This window comes from Lissotriton helveticus, chromosome 6 (genome assembly GCF_964261635.1).
Source record: "Lissotriton helveticus chromosome 6, aLisHel1.1, whole genome shotgun sequence".
Classification (NCBI taxonomy): domain Eukaryota; kingdom Metazoa; phylum Chordata; class Amphibia; order Caudata; family Salamandridae; genus Lissotriton; species Lissotriton helveticus.
In genome coordinates this window covers 602299227-602315539 of record NC_136067.1, presented here as the reverse complement: position 1 = coordinate 602315539, position 16313 = coordinate 602299227, and the positions used below count along the sequence as shown (strand labels likewise).

The 16313-nt window shown below is 42.1% G+C and overlaps 1 protein-coding gene across 1 annotated transcript in view; it reads left to right on the top strand.

Annotated features, from left to right (window-relative positions):
* LOC144762794 (CD109 antigen-like) overlaps positions 1–16313 on the top strand; it is a 771981-nt gene that overhangs the window by 686121 nt on the left and 69547 nt on the right. The window lies entirely within an intron of this gene.

Sequence of the window (16313 nt, the reverse complement as noted above, 5' to 3'; positions counted from 1 at the left end):
GCTTGTGGGTTTCATAAATAGATGGACAAACTAGCTTTCACACTCCATACCAACACGTGTGGCATCAATGGTATCATAAAGGTAAAATGACATCATGGAAGTAAAGTGCTGTTTAAGAGATTCTGCCACATATATTTCCTGGAATGGTTGTATGTATGTGGTACTTCTATAGGTGGAACCTAGCCAAAAGGGTCAAAGACAAGCATAACTTCAACTAGCAGATAAGAGAGGCAGCTGGTTTATAGCCTGTTAATGCATTGTGATATAGTGTTTTTTTAAAGATGTGTGCCTACAACTCTTTACTAAATTGGAGTAGAGCTGGCACACTTCTGATGGGCAAGTGGATGGTGCTTCACATCCAGGATGCATACATGAAAATGGTCTGCTGTCTTCTTTTTAGGTCTAGCCTGGGCAGCGCATGCGTTGCTATGCGGGCCATGCTGCATTGGAGAATCTACTTGAAGCCCCGCCCATTCTCCGGCCATATTTGTCATTGGCTTGTGTTGTTGTCCCTTCATAAATGCTGGCTTCTCATTCGTTATTAGGCTTGTTAGTCCCTACTTAGTACCGCCTTGTCTTCATTTATAATCTCCCATCAGTACGGGACCTTTTTCTTGTGGTGTTACTCGGTCTGCTTTATCTAATCGATGAGGACTATTTTATTTAATGATCTTTCCCCTATTCCTCCCACGACGTGGCAGCACCTCGTCCTCTTTTATATTATTATTACTAATTCAAGTTCAAATCTTTATTTCGATCGATTAGACCATCAAAGATATGCAAATAAACACAATCATTGGAAACATTGATTAAAAATAAGGCCGGTCAATATAAGAATAGTCCATCAGCAATGGTTAATAAAAGTGAAATAAAAAGTAATAAAATTATTCTGAGCCCAGCTCCACTTTCAAAATGTGGGTACGAATAAACCACATGGCTGTGAGGTATTTTGCCAATACAAAGACAGTTAAAGGTGAAACATCAGATTTTAGAATTCTATACATGGGGGAGAACTGTCTGCAGCCAAAGTTTCTGATGAGGGAGACAAGCCAGTATTTTCTGATAGCTTGGTAAGCCTTGCAAAATAGAACCACGTGTAAGTCACTTTCCACAGCAAGTGCACATGCCGGGCATAGGTTTGAAGATGGTGGCGTTGTCCAAGAACTGGTGAAAGACCTAAGGGGCAATGTGCCATATCTCCACTGGAGAAATAGCTTCCTGGTCAACACGGGGGTCATCCCATCCAAGACCTTCTCCAGGCAGTAGGAATCTTTGCTTTGGATAAATAAAGACGTCAAGGAACCCTCACGCGTGCTATCTAGAGCAATAGCAAGCTTTCGGTCATAGTACGCCCTTGACAGAACTTTACGCGGTATCCTGGCAGACGCATTGGCTGGGTCGGTCCATAGTTCTAAGAACCCTAGACTCTCACACGATGATTTTATGTATTTCAGCCAAGGAATCTGCATAGCTTTTGGTTGGATTAAAAACTCCTTGAGCTCGGACCTGTACTGGAAAGTTCCTCGCTACTCCATATCTTTCTCCAGAATGTTAAGGGTTTCAGACCCAGTTCCTCTGTGATTGGTCTAAGACCTAGGTCTAACCTCAAGGGGAGCAGTGGCGCGCTTGGTGGAAGTGCAACCAATTGTCTGATGAATTTGTTTTCGGTTGTCATCAGATTTGGGGCTGGTGTATGTTCCCAGAGTTCAGCCCCATAAGTTACAGTACCCCGGGACTGGGCTTTGTAGATCTGGATAACTGGGCCCAACAGGCGATGTGTTGATTTGGTCATCATCCTTGAAATGCCTCCCGCAATCTGGGCCAATTTCAGGTTGGCCCTAGTCCGATGTGCCCCCCATCTCATGTTCTCATTTAAAGTTACACCTAGATATTCAAAGGTGGAAACCCTCTCTAATCGTGATGTGCCAAGCAGTGGATTTGGACGAGTCCTTGGAGTGGGATTTAGGATCATAAATTTTGTTTTTGACGCATTGATCTCCAAGCCCCTCTCCGTACAGAATACCAAGAAAGAGTCAAGGATTCGCTGGATCCCCATTGGGGTTTTGGACAGCAGCAGGGTGTCATCCGAAAACATAATTGCGGGCACCCTGCTGCCATCCAATTTGGGGGCGTCGGTGTGTTCAAGCCCATTCAGATGAGCGATTACCCCATTGACAAAAAGGCAAAACAGGGTCGGTGCAAGCGCACAGCCCTTTCTCACCCCTTTGTCAACGGGGAATCTGTCTGTCAGTTCGCCATTTCTTCCGCACCTGACACGTGCAAAGTTGTTCTGGTGGAGTCTCTGCAGAGTTTCAAGAATATCAGATGGAACCCCCATCTCAGCGAGCACACTCCACAGTTTCATTCTGGGCACCAAGTCGAAGGAGGCACGCAGGTCCACAAATACTGTGTACAAGCTGCCCCCCTCGAGTAACGCCGTCCTCCAGTAGATGAGACTTAGACGGAAAATCTGATCCACTGTGGACACCCCCTTTCTAAACCCCGCCTGGTAGGGACTAAGAGTGTCAGTTTCTGCCAGCCAGGCCTGGAGGCGATCCAGCACAATCCTACCAAAAAGCTTCTGGGACACGTCTATTAAACTAATTGGCCTGTAGTTGGCTGGGAGCAGAGGCGAGCCCTTCTTGAATATGGGAACCACCTCAGCCCCCAGCCAAGTACTAGGAATCTCCATGCCCAGCCGGACAGCGTTGAATATTGTAGCAAGGTAGGGGGCCCAAACATCAGGCTCCTGTTTTAACAGGTCACCCGGAATGCCATCCAATCCGGGAGCCTTGCCAGATGCCAATCCTACAATTGCTGCTCGCACCTCCTTTATTGTAAACAAGTCGCCCCTGCAGTGAATAGACGTACTTGGGAGTGGATTGCAAATTTCCCCGGTGTCTGAAGTGTAAAGCAACTGAAAGTGCGCCTGCCACACCCCCGCTGCAATATTTGGTTCAATTGCTGAGGGTAAGTTCTCAGAACCCCCATTTACAATTCGCCAAAACTTGCGGTAATCCCTAGTAGCTAGGGAACTAGAGAGTTCCTCCCACTGGCCCTCCTCCCATTCGATCTTGGCCTGGGCAACCAGTTTCTTATACGCCCGTCTGCTAGCCTGTATCTCCCCTCTGCCTTTGCCCTCCTTAATACATAAGAGCAGTTCTCCCTTTGCCTTACGACAAGCAACATTGTACCATGAGGACTTACAATGTGGTCCCCCCCTTTTACGTTGGGGTTTAGAAAAGAGATCATCCGCCATGGTCCTTGTAAGATCCTCATGAGCCTGATATATTAATTTGCGGGTGTCCTCATTGCAGATTTCATCAGTTAAAACGCCCACTTTTTCCAAAATTGGAATTATTCCCTCATAGAGCTTTGGAATCTTCTCTCGGCTAGCAACAAGTTTTTCCCACCTAATTCTCCTTACTAATTCATTTTTTTTAATTAGCAACAAGGTCCGCTTTCACTTTAGCGACCACGCTTCTTTTTAATTTACAAGAGCAGCCACTTCTTGTTTTCATTTTCGGTGCCCTTTCAGTTAAAACCTTTTTTTTTCCAGTGCGCCATGTGTGCTTTTAGTGTGACAATGACGGCCGGCACCGCACACAGCACACAGCACTCGCTGGACGCTGTCCTTGTCTACTGTGTTCTTTGTGCTTTAGGTCCATCAAAGTCATCTTGAGTCTCTATGATTGGCGAAGTAGGATTTGAACAGTACGGCGCGCTTTGTCTCCGAGATGGAGCAAGTTGAGAGAACTGGAACCTGGAAGATTGTGCTGGCGCATAGTGAGTGTAGTGTACCGGATAGCCACTGGAAGTGCCAATCCGTAGCCAGTGAGCTTAAATCAGGACAGACCAAGATAATTAATTAAGCATAAGTAAAAACATTGCTCTTCTGTGATCGCTTTCCGATGTCATGATTTTTTCATGTCTCTGAATTCCCCCTTTCCTTTTGACTGCACCCTCTCTTTTATATCTACCTTCCTTTGCGTAACCCCACGTTCTCATTTCTCTCCCACTAATTGCCATCCTCCCTATGTCGATCTCTCGCTGAAAATTTTTCACTCCTGCGTTCCCATCCCCCCGTATACTTCTGTGGGTGCCTCCTTCATTTTGTAGCTTTCGATCTCATTTGCCTTTTTATTCATTTATGTATTTTAATGTAGTGCAGACCTTATCCAAAGGTGTTAGCGTGCTTTACAATAAAAATGCATCGTTACATAATGTACAAATTTACAAAGTCCTAATGTAATGTAACTGGTTCGATTGTAAAGCACTCCTACACCTTCAGGTAAAGTCAGCGCTATATAAAAACACATAAATAAATAAATATTGTTGCAAACGCACAACATTACATTGCTCCTTTCTTGGTAGTGAATTGCATGGCAATAGAGGGTGTACTTTTCAGGGTAATAACGCTGATGTTTCCTTCAAGCTATTTCTGCATTGTGTGTGTGTTTGGAGGGCGGGAGCTCATCTGGACCGCATCGATTCATGTCTAACTGCCAGCATGCAAACAATGTTGCTGTTTTTACAAGCAGGACTGACAAAACGCAAGAGCAAGTAAAAACCATAAATGTTTTGGTTTCTCATACCTAACATGGGGATACTTGGGATGTTTGCACATGATCAACTTTTGATAATCTGTTGTTGGTAGCACTATTACATTGAATGTCACATAGACCGGAATAATTATATAGAAGCACAGACTACAATACAGTAATAACACAAGCATCCACACATAACAAAACTTTGCTGTTCTACCATTAACGTACACCTATTCTTTCAAGCTATGGTGAACAGCCATTGCGTGACACGGTACTCACAACCAGTCAAGAAAGCAAAACCATATATTTTTTATGATGGAGAAAACGTGATGGTCCTGGATTGGCTGCGGGACCTCATGTCAGTATATTGGCTAGAAAAGTTCCTGCCCGTCATTCACTTGCTCTAGGGAACTTGGAGATAGTACAGTGGTTTGCGATTGGTCAGGAAACAACACGCTTTTATTATCTGCAGTGTCTCAAACTCTGCACTTGCTACAACCTAAAACAAAAAGCATTTGCAATGCAATAGGTCTCACATTTGCAAGATTTCGAGCTATTGCCATTGTAAATGACAATGCCTTTTATTTATGTGCTTTGAAAACATGCAAGCAGTGCGTAAACATGCACTTTGGACTTATAGTCTTCGCTTATGAGAACAAGGCTGGCAGTAAAAGTGCCCATCTGGCTGCAGCTTTTAAAAATACATAAATAAAAGACATTGTTATTTACAATGCCAATAGCTCAAACTCTCACAAATGCGAGACCTATTGCATTGCAATTGCCTGTTTTTCTTCATTTTTTTGTCTAGTCTAATGGTGTCTGGGCTGTAGATGAGACGGGAACCACCAGAGGTGGTCAGCTTATCTGCAAGATGCTGACCATTTTTACAAAGTTCTTGTCGTGATGGCTTTGTAAATCATGCTGCTGGTTTTCAAGATAGTGTGGGCCGGCAAGCGGAACCAATTGAGTTCATTTACAAAGGGGTTGATACAGTCATATTTTTTCAGGCCCTGGATAAGATGTGTGTGGGAGCCCCTTAATAGGTGGCAGTGTGGAGTCTGGGGGTTGATGGAGCAGATCATTACCACCATCCCAATGCTAGAATAGGAGGGCTTGTCAGCAGTTATCAAGTATCTTTCTTAAAGAAACAATTGAATAGCAGTTTTGGATTCACTTTCTGGAATAAACAGTTTCACTTTCATTAGAAGAGAGAGCCAGTACCAGGACACATTTGTTGCGCTTGAATGCCCTAGAATACTGTCCCCGTTTGTTATGGTAACCACCTTGAACATGTTTCTTCTCAAAGTAAAGAGTTTTAGAATGAGCTAATTATTGGTAGTAAAATGGTGCAAAGCTAGTTAGTGGCCGACAAAAAGTTAAGGATTTAGAAATTTGTAGACTGACACAGAAAACAAACTTGTAAAGGTGAAAGGATTAATGAACTGGAAGAATTACTGCTCCGTGTAGATACATGGATTCATAGTGGCTTAATTGTGTCTTGAGAGAAAGTATTTTTGCCGAGAATGGAAAATCAGTACCTTTACACAGACAATCTGTTTTTGCAGTGAAGTAAAAATGAGTATGTTTTACTTGCTCTTGTGGTTAATAAGAGAGTTGTACGGACTCAAATTATAAAAACTTCTTAGTTCTAGGAATGTGAGCTTCCTTTAGTTGTAAAGAAAATGGTGGTGGTTTTGTTCATATATGTTAATCCGTGTTCGTAACATTTTTCTTATTTTTCTTATTATTCTTTTTTTGGGGAAAAAATTGATTTAAAAAATAAAATAAAAAATAAAAGATTTTTTGCAGCCTAAAAATATAAGCTTGCCAGTTTGGAATTATGAAATGGGTAAACATTTCTATGAAGTGTCATCTACAGGTCTATTTGGTATGAAAAAGTAACTAAATTACTTCCAAACGTCTACTATCATCTTATTCATTTGGTGCTATTTTATTAGCTGCACAAAAGAATGGTAAAACTGCCTGTAGGCAATGTCTATCTAATTGTGCTTCTTCTGTAGTACAGTGGGATCATTTGGAGGGTTCCTCCCAGTAAAATTACTATGTAAATTGTGGGAATTATTTCAAAATATTTTTCTACCAACTATTTAAAAAAGTAAAGACATAGGTGGGTGAACATTGCCCGCCATAATCTATGTATTGTGGGGCTGTTTCACAAAGGAGTTCATGAGTGAAGTATTACTACAGGAATATTACAAATACGCATGAATCCCTTTGTGAATTGTCTCCAAAACGTTCTACTCTTTATTTGTAAAAGTACAAACGAGGCACATTCCTTTCTGTGTCTACTAATAGTATGTGAATATTATCATTCTAGGTGTTTAATGGGCAATTCACAAACCACAAATGAATTTAATAGCATGTGAAGGACTACAGGAATACTAGTATATTTACTCATAATTACTTTTGTGACATTTTTACTGTGCCTTTTTGATGTCCTGTTAATGAAACAATTATTTCTGGCATGAACATAATTTATTATGTTAAATGATATCCAATATAATAAGACACACTGTTTAACACAAAAAAACTGAAATAAATTCAAAGCGCAGTCTTTACTATTCCTTCCAGTATCCATATAAATTCATTCAGTTAATTGGACCTTCAAAATAATTAGTATGTCCTCTTCTGTATCACTAGTATGTGGTATTCAGAGCCTTCCTTCATTGCGTAAAGGGACGTAAAACACAACGATTATCACTAAGGTTGCAATAACTTGCCCTCATTGGTTTATTTTCACTAAGAAATAATTGGTTTGAGTGTTTGCGCCTGTCCTGGGCCGCACTCTGGAAATTACACCCCGCAATGTGCAGTTGGGATTGAGGGAGGAGATTCATGGCACCAGGGCTGAGCAAATCTTTTTAGGGGTGGCCTGTTTGGTCACCAAACGGGACGCAGCTCGTGCCTGGAAACCGCAAAAACACAGACTGTTGGTTGTTGGTGCATGGGGATGAACTGGTGCGCTCACCAGAAGAAAATGATTTTTGAAGCCCTGAGCTGCCTTGAGAAGCATAGCTGAATATGGAGGACATGGTGTAGCTATTATGGTTTGTCTATTTGACCTTGTAATGTTTTGCAATGTGAATGACTGGGCTTGTTGTACTATTGTGAATGTACAACAAACTTTCAAGAACGGTTATATTATGTGTCTTGCTGCAAAATCTTCAATAAAGTTGGTTATTATAAAATTAAAATAATTGGTGATGGAAGCTATAATTTTATCTGTTGAGCTCTGCTATTATTTAGCTGACAGAGTCCTAGAGCACTGAATTAGAGCTTTTTGAGATTTTTTTGTGTCTTGGAACACTTTTCTAACTCTTCAAAAAGCATCTTCACTCGACATCTTCAAACATATAATGTATTTTTTTCAGTTTCCCAACAGAAAACCTATTGTTCTTTTCACAAAATGGTTTCCCTTTTTGTGTTCTGACCTGCCTGTGGGAGACACACAGCACACACAGGCCCCATAATGTCTGTTCTGTGTGCCTAACCAGCTCTCATTATTCTGACTCCTGTTTTTTCTGTCAGAAGATGTCCACACAATGCTGAAGAGCAGCTAGAAAATCTGCTTACAAGGACTACAGAAAGACCAGCACAATTGTGATAAGTCAACATCAGGAATATCCGAGTGATGCGGAGAGTGTGATCTTATACTACAGCTCATTTCACTGTTTCCAAGCCCTTTGCAAGGGAAACCCAAAGCAATCTCTCATTAGGAAAAATGTGAGCACAGTCATTCAGTGGTAGTGGAGAAGTGTGGCTCAATGGTTAGAGTGGCGGACCCTGATGCAGAGGTTTAGCCCGGGACCAAGGTTCAATTCCCCGCCTCGGCGGGTCTTGAGCTCAAAAATTCCACGGACCTGATAATTCTCGCCTCGGTGCCTATTCCAATCATGGAGTCCCACTCTGCAACTCTGGGCAATAGCTTGCTTAATCTCCACAACGGCCCCCACAACGCTAAGGATGCCTGGCCTCCACCTTGGGGGTGCCCAGGAGTGGACACCTCACAGGGAAAGCCAGGATGGGTTCCACAGCGGTATTCGTACAAGCGCCTTGAGACCCTTGTGGGTGAGTAGTGCGCTATACAAGTATCAATTTACATGTTGACCGTCAACCGCTGATTCCCCCTTAAGAAGTCATTCACTGTTGAAAGGAACAGGGGAAGCCGACACTGAAAACTCCATTGATGTAGATGAGTCATTCAACGTCAACAGAGACAACACCCAGTCAGTCTTTCTATCTGTCTGTGCATTGGGTCTACAAGATGAAGAGGAGGGTGCAACGTGCAAAGGATTCAGAATACATCAGGATGTTTTGACCGTCCTGAAGAGTCTCCTGCAATATAGCCATATTCTGCCTCTGCGCCCTAATCAGCTTCTCCAATAGGAGAGACTAACTAGTTGCACAATCTCCTGTACCTGTCTTGTCTGCACCTCTCTTGGCTACTCAACCCTTCCTACTTCCTAAGCCAGCTTTTGCCACCAAAATGTACTGAGGCTCCTATGTTCCAGTGAAATGCCCATGCTACAGGAAGAAGATCCTTAACTCCAAGAAGACATTCTAGGAGTCCTTACAGTAGGAGACATCACATAACAGGATTAGAAGTGTGCCATATGTTTACAGGATGTATTTTTCTCACACTCAATATATAAAGACATTGCAAATTTATAATGTTTTTGGTGGGAATCATAACTTTCAATACAGAGTCATGCATTTTGGTATCCAGTCGGCTCTACAAACATGTTCAAAGTGCATGGCAGTAGTCACTTCACACCACAGAAAGATGAAAATATACATGTACCCCAAATAAGCCAATTTGCTAATAAAGCTTTTGATATTCAGAAATCCCAACATCACTACAACACAGAAGTCACTGTTCTTTACTGCTTGGGACTCTGAGCAAATTACTCAGATGGTTTGGCTGTCCTGGTTCAATCATCCAATATCTAGGAGTGACTCTAGACACAAAGTGCCAATTGTGCAATCTTCAGAGGAGGGACTGTGTTGTATGCATCTGAAGTGTCAGAGGCTTTGAACGATGAGCCATCAGACAGCCCGCCATATCTTATCACTTCTGGACTCAATGGCATTCTGCATATTTCTGGTACCCTGTGCCAAATGACAAATAGGACTGTTACAATGATGCCTGGAATACGTGTAGTGACAGCTCTCAAGCAGTTGAGAAAACAAACTGCTTTTCTCAGGTTGTTGCAAGTCTCTTCCTTGATTGTACCATTCATCCAATCTCCAATAGGGTGCTTCTTTTCATCTGAACTAGCCATTGTGATGGATGCTTCTCTACGAGGTATGGGAATGTAGTCCAAGGAACAGGAGACTCACCACACCAACCTACTGATGGCCTAAAGAAATAAGGCCCAACTCCATTTTAAGTATGCAGCAACTCCATTTTTTGCATTTCCGTAAAATCATCATGTGTGCCTTTGACGCAGATGTCATCTGTCCTTATCTTTCCAAGAAGTGTCATGTCGTTTAAATATAGACATCAACAGAACTACTGATGTAACATCAGTTTGGAGCCTTGTTATCGTAATTGTAAGGTCAAACAAAGAATATACAAAATAGTGTAGTCTGAATTGTTGTACTATTTCTTTATATGTTTAAAGGAATGCATCTTGATGCTTGTTGGTTAAAAGAAAACATTTCTATTGTGACATTGCAAATTCCATCTCAGATAAAATACACTGTAAAAAGACAGTCACTTGACCACCTGTCAGGAGAGGTCCTTTGGCCCAGATTATCGCAAACAAGATATTGCCAGACCAGAAGACGATCCTGCTTGGTAGATATGCAGCTGCTGTATAGCACTTTTGTACTGAAAGTTAATACTGAGCCAGGGAGGAGTTGATGATGTTTATCTTTTTCAGGGAACACAACTTCCCTGACTCCTGATAATTATAGCATTCTGCTGTAAACGAGGTATGTATTGTGCTCATCTTCCCTAAGAAAATATTGCTGATAGTTATCTACTTTCCATGCTCTCCTACCGTAGCGCACAGATAAACGGTTTTAGGGTGTTAGGATTTCAGATGACATTTTGACCATGTTAGAAATGTAAAAACATTTTTAATTTTGTTCACAATATGCATTTCTTCTGTTTAAATTGTATTCTGTGTCGGTATTTTTGATGTGTTGAGCAGCAGGGTGCAAAAACGCACTTCTTAGTTGAAGTGCCTTTCTCTTTGCACATCCTGCGTGTGTGATTGATGCGAATGAAAAAGGTTTGCTTCTGATCACTATGGTGGGACTGGATCCATGTTTAGGGATTGTTAATGACCCAAAAGCTTTGATGCCACTTCAACAATGTATTGGGTGGAGTTCTGCGGTCCAACAAAAACCTATCTCTCACATTCAAGTGTAGTGCATTGAACTATGAGCTCTCATGTCACATGTGGTGGTCAAAGCAAACCTTGGAGAGCTGAGCCAGCTGACTCAGTTTATGCAGCACTGAAGTTGAGGGCAATCCTCTCTTGTTCCAACAGACAATAAAATGTTGATGTATTTTATCAACAAGGGGGAAATCACAAGATCCAGAGTTCAGTCTTTAGGAGCACAGGCAATTTGGAAATGTATAATTGTGGGGAATTGCGTAGTCTATCTACAAAATGCAGAAGCAGATTCTGTTAGCAGAGCCTTCCTGGAGAATCACAAAGGGACATTAAACGATGATGATGTTACGCAATGGTATTTGCGAATGGGGATTTACCACTTGGGCAGTCTGGGGCAAAATCTTTTTATCAGTTGGTCAAAGAAACTTTTCTACACATTCCTGCAATCCTGCTGACTTCATCAGTAATCCTCAAACTAACTTGCAACAGAGCAATGATGATCCTTATTGCTCAGAAGTCGCCACAGCTACAAGGAGACACTGATCTGCTGCACCTATCTGCATGTTCCCACAAGAAACAGCCGAGAAGACCGACTCACCTGTCCAAGTTTGGGGGCCAGATCCTACATGCCAGCCTTCTGTCACTAAACTTGGTAGCTTAGTTCCTGAACTCATGCAATATGTTCTCATAAACCTTCCGCAAGATTACATGAAAATTCGGAAAGAAGCAAAACATACATCCACCAGAAGAGCTTATTCCTTCAAATGAAAAAGATTCTGTATCTGGTGTATCCAGGAAAACAGTAATCCAACCAGATGCTGAGAGAAAACTGTACTTCAGGCTGCAGTTTTCTTTTAAAAAGTTGTATCTGGCAGCTATTGCTGCCTATAGTAAAAAACCCACAGAAAACCTATTTTTTCAAACTTCCAGCAGTGAAAGACTTCTGAAAAGCATTAAGAAAGCGTTTCTTAAGGTTTCTCCCCCTTGCAATCTTAATGTGGTCCTTTGAAAATATGTTATCCCCCATTTCAACCTATCTGTGAGGAATCAAAGACAAAGTTGCAATCAGAAGCCCTGTTAAGTTTTCAAAAACATGACATAAATGTAGTTAGTAAATAAAGTCCAGTCCCAGGACTATCCATTATACCTGTGCTTCCCTGGAAATGCATTGTTCCCTCAGAAAACTGTCCGAATGTTATCCCATATTTATTTATATCTCCCACTTATTCTGTCTGAATTCATTACTTTATTGACAATGTGGATATCCAGTACCTGCTGGAACGCTCCATAGGATCTGTTTGGCTGGGATGCCACCATTTTTGGGACACTAGGACAACTAAGAAAATACATTTATTGCAGGCCTCTTATTAAATGCCATTGTTGTGGTTTCAGAATACCCATAAGGGAAAATTGAGGTCATACAATATTGTTACCACAATATCAAAGATCCAAATATCAACAGGTAAGTATGTATATATTTTCTACACCCAAATACATACATATTATAACTTAACAATCAGTGGCGGGGGTGTTTGCAATGTATTTTTTTTTTAATCAACACTTTCCTTGCAGCTGGGCCCCACGTTTCTGCTCCTGCTCTCTCCTCTGTCAGTCTCCAGGAACAGGAAGCACAGCCAGGCTCCCCTGACGAATCACAACGCTGCAATGCAGCGGTGTTTTTGGTCTGATCGTCGTACTTCGATGCTCAGCCAGGGAATGGGGTCCTGGGCATGTTCTCCACACAGGCTGTAATGCAGCGTGCATAGAGAACAGAGAATATGCGCATGATTGCCGGCCAAACAGTCATGTGCCCTTAGCAGTGGGCAAACCTCCAAGAGCAGAGCAGTCCCACCCACTCGCAAAGCAACAACTCAAAGTTATTATCATTTAATGTTTCCTTTATTTGCACTGCTTAAAATCATTGGGGTGATGCTAGACCACCATAATAGAGGAGCCGCCACTATAAACACTATGTGTGTGTGTGTGTGTGTGTGTGTATATATATATATATATATATATATATATATATATATATATATAATATATACATCTTCACATACACACGTGGAGTAAATCTAGACCTCCCTTTATGCACCTTATTTCTTAGATATTATGGTCACAATTTTGTGTGATCTCGATAGTACCTCTACAATATTCCATTCTACAATCAAACAAATCATATTTGATATGGGATTGTAACTTACTGAGATTTCTGTTGAAAAGAAGAAGTTATGTAGTACCTTCTCCCACAAAATTTTTAATCCTGGACATGATGCAAACATGTGTACCCAATCCGCCTTTGAATCATTGCACCTGGGACAATTTGTCAGTTTTTTTTTTAAACATAATTTATTGAATTTGTTGATGTAAACAATCCAGACAGTATTGGCAAAGTTTTATATGTCAGAACTCATCGCACATTATACAGTGTACTGTCTGTGAATATAATCATTAACATACTAATCCTTCTATTATATTTGCTATAAACAATCTGCATTCGCTTGCATAAATATATCCAGTCTCATAGATGGTGTGCCTTTATGCATTTTGATAACTCTGTAATCTAGCCTACCAACTTAGAACACAATTACCTTCCCCAACTTCCCATTATCCCACCCCCTATCTGGCTCACTTCCTTGTTCGTCGTCGTATAGTGTAATTGTACAGATACTATTTGGGTTGTCTAGTCACACCTAATGTTATATTCCTCTATCTCATATTATAGAGTATTATGTAGGGGTACTGTGTTACATGGGCTCAGCGTCTTGTGGAGTAGGGGGCGGTTCTTGCTAAGACCCAGTGGGCTCCACCTGGTCCTTAGCCTTTTGTGTCTCCAACATCCGGTCCCACTCCATGGATATGGAAATTTTGCGTACTCCACGTAATTCCTTTCTTCTGACGATGGCACTTTCTGCCCCACCCCATCGGACTATCTCTGTGTACAGGTGTGTATTGATGTGGAAGAAGCTGATTTCCACCTCATTGTGATGGCTCGTTTCGCTATCAGGGTCGCCATATCTACAAATTTGTATTGTATTCTCCAATTTTCCGGGCGGAGGTGTAGCCCTAATAGGCATATATCCGCTGTATCCCAGATGGAGGTACATGTCATGTCTTGAATTATGCCTCCTATCCTTGACCAGAATCCCCGCAAACGTGCAATTGGCATTTTCCATGGAAGCAAAACATGCAGTCTCCATGGATATGTTCCAAGAGTGTATGCGACAGACCGCAGATTGGCTGCGGAAGAACTCCCTGCAGTTCAACGGAGGGAAGACTGAGGTCTTATACTGCTCATCGGCGAAGCTGCTTACGCATATAACGGTGGAGTTTAGGCTTACCCCCGAGGAGGATCCGCTATCTCCAGCCATTACGATACGCAATCTGGGGGTCCAAATAGATAAGAACCTCCAAATGGAGTCACAGGCAGACAATACAGCCAGCGTGTGCTTTGGTCTGTTGCGCTTGCTGCCTCGGATACTTCCTATTCTACCGAAGGACACGTTTTCCCTGGTAGTAAGCAGCACAGTGCTGAGCAGACTGGACTATTGTAACCTCTTGTATCTGGGAGCCCCTCAGTACATCTTTCAGGATCTGCAGAGAGTCAAGTCCGCAGCGGCAAAACTGGCGCTGCATATGCAACGTAACTCGTCATCCACTTACGCCCTGAGAGAACTCCACTGGTTGCCAATCAAGGAAAGGGTCCACTTTAAATCTCGTTGCCTGGTGTACAGAGCGATACATGAATTGTGCCCAGAGCCATTACAAGAAAGGTTTGCCTGGTATCTCCCTCGGAGGCAGCTTTGCTCCTCTGGCACCAGTCTGTTGGTAACTCCGAGATTTAAACGCTCTAGGATGGGGAGGAGGGCTTTTAGCGTGGTTGGTGCTCATCTGTGGAATGAGTTGCCACAGAGGATTAGACAGATTGATTCTCTAATCGATTTCAGAAAGAGCTTAAACACATGGCTCTTTCTGAAAGCTTGATCCTCCGTGTCCACTCTTCTTGATTCCCTCACCATGATGGCTGTGTGTTCCTATATCTGAGCGCCAGTATACCCGTAGCGTGGCAGTAGCGCTATATAAGAATACATACAATACAATACATTCCCATAACATATGGAGTATATCAGCATCCATCGTCTTACATCTAGGGCAGTAGACTTGTGCATCTGGATATATACAGTTGAGGCGATGTGGGGTAAGGTAATGCCCGATGTAAGATAATATATTGAATATACTTGAATTTAGCATTGCGGGACACTTTTCAGGAGAATTCTAGAGCATACTCCCACTCTTTGTCCATCAAGTCTCTACTAAGATCCCTGACCCATTTTTCCCGTAAGGGCATTAGAGAGGACCCAATGTGTTTTCGAATGCCCCTGTACAGCCAGCATATTAGGTAAGGTCCCTTCCTCATCAGATATATTGCATGCACCAGTCTGTGTGGGGGGTTCATTCCCATTCGGAGACTAGTGTTTCTTTGTATAATGAACTATAGTAGCGTGCATCATAAATAATGTGTGGGGAACTACCTGTTTGCGGATGAAATTGTCATGGTCCACTAATGTGACATCTATAAATAAGGCTCCTACTTTTGTCACTCCCTCATGTGCCCATTTGGAAATCCTTTGTCTTGTAATTAATCCTGTTGCAGTTGGTATTGCAAATAGTGGAATATTAGGCGAGTATGTGCCAGTTCGTTTGGTATATTGCAATGACCACCTCCAGTATAGGAGGGATGTCTTGAGCAAAGATGGAGTCTCTGGTGGTATTTTGGAGTCCGGCAATAGTAGTGTCTGTAATGTACCTCACTCTAATTTTTGTGTTGTGTACCCAATTTCATTTAGATTGCGTCCTGCCAGCCAATACAACAGCCATTGCAGTTGGTTAGCCATGCAATACGCTCGGAAGTCAGGAGCCCCCATTCGCCCCTCCTCCGGTTTCAGTTGTAGTTTGGCCCTTACCCATATCAATTCCATGAGAATGGTATTGACAATTTGTCAGTTTATCATAGTTCCAACTAAGCAGCTTAGCTGGTGTAATGCATAAATAAAACACATTGTGGTAATCCTGCAGCCAGAGTTAAGCAATCCTAATAATTGAATACCCCATATTATAGATTGGGTAAATGTTTCTTTTGGAAACTCATTACCCAGCTACCTAGACCAGTGGTTCCCAAACCTTTTAGAACTACGACCCACTTTGTAGAACACCAAGCTTTCAGGACTCACCTAGCTTTAGTTGACATGAGGCAGGTGATTTTTGTTATGTAACTAAAGCATTGTGTGGTAGCGCACTGTCATTTATAGGCAGCATATTTTCCAGAGAACTGTCACTAAATCTGCACACACATACATATTTAATGATAAAACTATAGTTCACACAAATGATAACGTGT